The 6,723-nt window shown below is 46.7% G+C and overlaps 1 protein-coding gene across 1 annotated transcript in view; it reads right to left on the bottom strand.

Moving 5' to 3' along the window:
• Nwd1 (NACHT and WD repeat domain containing 1) overlaps positions 1–571 on the bottom strand; it is a 66,945-nt gene extending 66,374 nt beyond the window's left edge. Inside the window, exon 1 of the mRNA XM_021219510.2 lies at positions 212–571. The gene's annotated coding sequence lies outside the window, so the exon portion shown is untranslated. The remainder of the gene's footprint in view (positions 1–211) is intronic.
• Positions 572–6,723: the final 6,152 nt, after the last annotated feature.

Raw genomic sequence — 6,723 nt, 5'->3', positions numbered from 1 at the left:
AGGAGGAGGAGGAGGGGGAGGGGAGGAGGAGGAGGAGGAGGGGGAAGAGGAAGGCCTGTCTGTACTTTACCTCGGCCCTTTGCACATGCTAAACTAAATCTTTCCCATTCTCATTTCAGTTTAAATGCTACCTCTTCTGAAGGTCCTTGATTCGATGTGTCCTTTCAACCACTCCCCGTGGGGCCCGCCCCGTATTCTGTGCCATACTCACCCTCAGCTCCCACGGTGCTCCATGTTCAGTGTCTGCTCCCTGGGAAGTGTGGGACCCACAGGTGCATAAATCCCGAAAACATGCAGCAGCATGCCCGGCACACAGTAGGTGCTCACTGACAAATCTTGAGCTCAGTGAGTGCTTGGGCAGCTGCCCATCATTTTAGTTCCTGTATGTTAACTGCAAACACCTCAGCCAGAATGGGGCATCTCCCGCACGGTCAAGGGCCCTTTGCGGTGCCTGCTCCGGGCTCTCTCAAAGGTGCCCGCTTCCCTCTTGCTGCCATGGGGGTCTCTAGGAGAAGCGGTGAAAGAAGGAAGTTCCTGGGCCCAGAGCCACAGCGGAAACGAGGCTCTGCCTCTCCTGGTTACTTTTGTCTTAGGTACTTAGTGGTTACCCAGCTGAGTTCTCCCAGCAAGTGGGATAAAAGAAAGGAACTGGCTGTGCTACAGCCCAGGCTGGGCACCCGGCCAGGCCCGGCCATAAACTGTTGTGTGCCAGGCTTGACAGTTCACAGCAGCCAAGCTGTCGGTGGGGGTGGTGCATGATGCGGTCTGGTCCGCATCTGCTGCTGGTTGTCATGCCATCCCAGGGTCACAGGAAATGTGCTTCATAGCTGGATTCAGGTCAGAGGTTAAAAGCGATTGTTGCTCTTCCTGACTACCTGTGTTCTGTTCTGAGCAACTCCATTGGTTGTGACTCACAACCACCTGTACCTCCAGTCCATCAGTGAGAGAACTCAAGGCAGGAACTGAAGCAGAGGCCATAGCGGGTTTGCTCCCCATGCTTTGCTCAGCCTGCTTCCTTAGACATCCAAGGATCACCTGCCCAGGGGCACCACCCATAATGAGCTGGGACCTCCCACATCAATCACTAAGAAAATACAGCTGTCTAATTTGACTTAAGGCCCACTCAACAGGAAGGAGATTAAACTGGTACTGGAAACCTAGCCAGGTTCTCAGAGTTAGTAAGGTCAGGGGTCTTAGAAAAGAATCTACTGCCACCACTTGGCTAAATTAGCAAATCAGTACATTAGTCTCTGACTTCGTTCTACCTTTGACCCACAGATAAGTGCAGCTCCCAGCCCTCATCACTAAGCCTCTTTACAGTAAATAGAGCCCATCACAGCAAGCCACCACTGGCTGGACAATTCAGAGATCAGGAGATGGTGGGAACCAGCCCCAGTAGATACACCCAATCACAGCTCTTGCATCTGTGGCTCAGGGAACATCTGTGCAGAGGCAACAGGAAGATTAGAACAGAAGAGTCGGACAGCAGGGAGTCTGCTGTGAAACAGTCTCCCTAGAAACGGCCCCATAAACAAAACGGGAACAAGAAACGTTCAATAGCCATGTTCATCTGGAAGGGGGAAAACTTTATGGAGCCCTCTCCTAGACAAAGACCTACAGACAACTAAGGACAGCTGCAAGAGGGAAAGAGAGCCTCTCCGGGGGTAAGGACCCTCACCGTGTGTCCAGTGCAGTGTGGTCAGCTCTGAAACCATCCACACACAAACAACAGAAACAGGCTCAGCACGTTGTAGTCATATATGTGATCTGGTCACACACATATAAATGTAACAATACTAACCAGGGCTGGAGATGGCTCAGCGGTTAAAAGCACTGACTGCTTGTCCAGAGGTCCTGAGTTCAATTCCCAGCAACCACATGGTGGCTCACAACCATCTGTAATGGGATCTGATGCCCTCTTCTGGTGTGTCCGAAGACAGCTACAATGTACATAAAATAAATGTTTTTTTTTTTAAAAGGCTCCCCCTCATATACATAAAATAAATAAATGCTTTTTTAATAAGGCTCCCCCTCCCCCACCCCAGAGATGGTTTTTCTGTGTAGCCCTGGTTGTCCTGGAACTTGCTCTGTAGACCAGGTTGACCTCGAACTCAGAAATCTGCCTGCCTCTGCCTCCCAAGTGCATGTGAACACATTTTGCTTACATATGCTTAAGACAGGTTCATGTAGCTGGACTGGCCTTGAATTCATCCTCCTGCCTCTCTGCTTTGCTGCTAGACGGCAGATGAGCAGCATTTGGGGAACAGTTAGGTCTTTGGTTCTTACAATGGTTTACAGTTTACTAGGCTCCAGTGCATTTCTGTGTGCCTTCAGCCATCTCCTGCAAGTCTAACACATTCCCACCTTGTGGGAGAGGCATGGAGGCACAGTTGGCTGCTGCCAATGTGCTGGGCTCCACACTAGCATAGCAGTGGCGCCCTCTGGAGTTGAGTTTGGGAACAGGTACAGCTCCTTGTTCCAGATCCCACTGAGGTTCAGGAAGGAAGAAGCACACCATCAAGCTTGCACATTGGGGGGATGACAGGTTTCTGCTACCCCTGAAACCCCAAGGCAGAGTATGGTGTCGCATGCCTTTAATCCCAGCACTTAATCCCAGGCAGAAGCAGGCTAATCTCTGTGATTTCAAAGACAGCCTGCTCTACATAGGGAGTTCCAGGTCAGCCTGGTGTACATAGTGAGACCCTGTCTCAAAAAATAAATTAAAAAATTAGCTGGGGTCATAGCCCAGGCATGAGTAATAAATGTGACCTTCTGAACTGAGAAGCGTCCATGCAGCAGAGAACAAACTCACCTGGTCAAACTGGCAGCCACAGAAGGGGAATCAGAGAGGGCCAATATTCAAAATATATGAAGAACAAAAAAGCTAGATATTGGGATGGAGAGATGGCTCAGCGGTTAAGAGCACTGACTACTCTTCCAAAGGTCCTGAGTTCAAATCCTAGCAACCACATGGTGGCTCACAACCACCTATAATGAGATCTGACACCCTCTTCTGGTACGTCTGAAGTCTACAGTATACTTACATATAATAATAAATAAATCTTTTTTAAAAAGCTAGATATCAAGAAAACAAATAACCCATTTTATTTTTTTTTTATTTTATTTTTTTCGAGACAGGGTTTCTCTATGTAGTCCTGGCTGTCCTGGAACTCACTTTGTAGACCAGGCTGGCCTCGAACTCAGAAATCCGCCTGCCTCTGCCTCCCAAGTGCTGGGATTAAAGGCATGCACCACCACGCCCGGCATAACCCATTTTAAAAATGGGGTAAAAATCTAAACAGAATTCTTAACAGAGGAATCTCAAACAGCTGAGAAACACTTAAAGAAATGTTCAACATCTTTAGTCAGGGAAATGCAAATCAATACAACTCTGAGATTCCATCTCACACCTATCCAAATGGCTAAGGTCAACAGCACCAGTGACAGCTCACGCTTACAAGGATGGGGAGCAAGGAGAACACTCCTTCCTTACTGGATTGCAAACTAATACAGTCACTATGGAAATCAATATAGTGGGTTCTCAGAAAATGCGTAATCCAACTATCTCAATACCTAGTTATACCATCTTGTGCATATACCCAACGGCCGCTCCATCCTACCACAACGGCACCTGTCAGCCATGTTCATTGCTGCTCTGTTCGTAATAGCCAGAAATAGGAAACAACTTTGAAATCTCTTAATAAAAGAATGGATAAAGAAAATGTGGTCTGTTTACACAATAAAGTTACTTGGTAGTTTAAAAAATGACATCATTGGGCTGGAGAGATGGCTCAGTGGTTAAGAGCACTGACTGCTCTTCCAAAGGTCCTGAGTTCAAATCCCAGCAACCACATGGTGGCTCACAATCATCTGTAATGAAATCTGCCACCCTCTTCTGGAGTGTCTGAAGACAGCAACAGTGTACTTACATATAATAAATAAATATTTTTAAAAAATGACAACATTGAAAAAAAGCCAGGTACAATCCCAGCACTCAAGAAGCAGAGGCAGGAAGATTTCTGAGAGTTTGAGGCCAGTCTGGTGTACAAATCTAGTTCCAGGGACAGCCAGGGCTACACAGAGAAACCATGTCTCAAAACAACAACAGCAGCAGCAACAAAATGGCATCATGAAATGTAAAGATAAATGAAAGGAACTAGAAAAAATCATCCTGAGTGAGGTGTCCCAGGTCCAGAAAGACAAATACAGCAAGCATTTGCTTATACGTGGATTTTAGCTCTTAAGTCAGTGATAGCCAGGCTATAATCCAAAGAACCAGAGAGGCGAGGTATAGAATAAGAGATCTGGAGGGGAAGGACAAATAGACCTCCCTGGAAATGGAAACAGAATGGATAGTCATGGATAGGGGTGGAGCTAGAATGGTTAATCATGGTGGGGGTGGAGCTAGAATGGACAGTTATTGGTGGGGGTGGAGCTAGAATGGAGAGTCATTGATGGGGGTGGAGTTAGAATGGACAGTCATTGGTGGGGGTGGAGCTAGAATGGAGAGTCATGGTGGGGGTGGAGCTAGAATGGAGAGTCATGGTGGGGGTGGAGCTAGAATGGACAGTCATGGTGGGGGTGGAGCTAGAATGGAGAGTCATGGTGGGGGTGGAGCTAGAATGGAGAGTCAAGGACACATGGGTGGAGCTAGAATGGAAGGATTGAGTAGTAAGTGGGGAATGAGAGGGCTAATAGGGAAGGAACATAGGAAGGGACAGCTAAAATTAAGGGGCCTTTGAAGCGTATTATGAAACCTAATACAGTAGAAGCTTCATCAAATATATTCATATATGATGGCTATCTAAATGAAATCGTCAAATAATGGGGAAACATAGCCAAATGGGACATTGTCACCAAATGAAGCATTCAGTACTGGGATTTGCTACATCTAGCTGAGTTGTTAGCCAAAGGAGTTTCATAAAAATCCCCGAACAACCTAAGCTGTTGCTCAGACAATAAGCTGCTCTAAACAAACCACTGGCAAGGCCCCACTGCTGAAGACACCTACACAACTGAGAATGGAGACGCTGATCTGGTGCCTACATCGAGCCTTCCTCACTGTGTGCTAGAGTCTCTGGTACCAGAGGGTTCTCTGCAGCTACCAAAGGGGAAACGTGAGCACCACCCTTTGACATACAAAGGTGCCCTGCCTACAAGGCATGCTAGGGCAAGGGCCACACAAAGCTTGAAGGAGAGACCAACCAACGTCTGACTTGACTTAAATTCACCCACAAGATGGAACCCATAACTGACACTGTCTGGGCGACCAAGAACCTGAGTTTGTAGACATCCCATTTTAGGTTGAATGCTCACCTCAAAATATCTAGTAGTATTTGTTTTTACCCTGGTCTTTAAAAAAAAAAAGCAATTTAAAAACAAAAAGCCGGGCCTGGTGGCGCACACCTTTAATCCCAGCACTCGGGAGGCAGAGGCAGAGGCAGGCGGATTTCTGAGTTCGAGGCCAGCCTGGTCTACAGAGTGAGTTCCAGGACAGCCAGGGCTACACAGAGAAACCCTGTCTCGAAAAACAAACAAACAAACAAAAAAATTTAAAAAAAAAAAAGCACTAAAATGACTCCAAATGATATGTGCTAGAGTCTGCTCAGTCTGCTCAGCCACCACCAGAGAAGCCGCTTCCGCAGCAGATGGAAACAACACAGAGGCCACAGCCAGAGAGTATGCAGAGGGTGAGAGGCCTCAAAACATCCCAAAGAGGGGCGCCTCAATCAAATCCCTCCCCTCAGAGCTCAGGGAACCCGGTGGAAGAGGAGGATGGAAGAGGGGGTGATGGAGGACACTAGAGAACAAGGTCTCCTGAATCAACATATGCAAGGCTCACAGGGTTCACAAAGACTGAAGCAGCGTGCGCAGAGCCTGTACGCATCAGCACAGGTCCTCGGTGCTGCTATCATGGTTTCCAGTTTAGTGGTTTTATGGGGTTACTAAGTGTAAGTGAAGTGTGGGTCTCTGATTCTCGTGCTTTCCCTTCGGCTCTTTTTCTTCTGTTGGCTTGTTTTGATCAAGTCTGAGATAATCGTTTTTACCTTGGTGTTGTATTTTATTATTATCCCTTAAACACCTGTTTGCTTTAAGATTTATTTATTTTTATTTTATATATATGAGTGCTCCATCTGAAATTATACTGTATGCCAAGAAAGGGCATCAGATTCCCCCACAGATGGGTGTGAGCCACAATGTAGTTGCTGGGGATTGAACTCAGGGCTTCTGAAAGGACAGACAGTACTCTTTTTTTTTTTTTTAAGATTTAATTATTATTTTTATGTAAGTGCACTGTAGCTGTCTTCAGACACTCCAGTAGAGGGTGTCAGATGTCATTACAGATGGTTGTAAGTCACCATGTGGTTGCTGGGATTTGAACTCGGGATCTTCAGAAGAGCAATCAGTGCTCTTAATCGCTGAGCCACCTCTCCAGCCCTGTAGCTGTTTGTTTTTTAATGAGAAACAGAAAGGGAATGGATCTGGATGGGAGGGAAAGAGGAAGGGGAAAGGGAACTGGGAGGAGCAGAGGAAGGGGAAACCATAATCAGGATATATTGATTGAGGAAGGAAAAAATCTATTTCAATAAATAAAATAAAATAAAATCGGAGGGCTGGTGAGATGGCTCAGTGGGTAAGAGCACCTGACTGCTCTTCCAAAGGTCCGGAGTTCAAATCCCAGCAACCATATGGTGGCTCACAACCATCCGTAACAAGATCTGA

This window comes from Mus pahari, chromosome 19, assembly GCF_900095145.1.
Source record: "Mus pahari chromosome 19, PAHARI_EIJ_v1.1, whole genome shotgun sequence".
NCBI lineage: Eukaryota > Metazoa > Chordata > Mammalia > Rodentia > Muridae > Mus > Mus pahari.
This window is presented reverse-complemented; position numbering and strand designations above follow the sequence as displayed.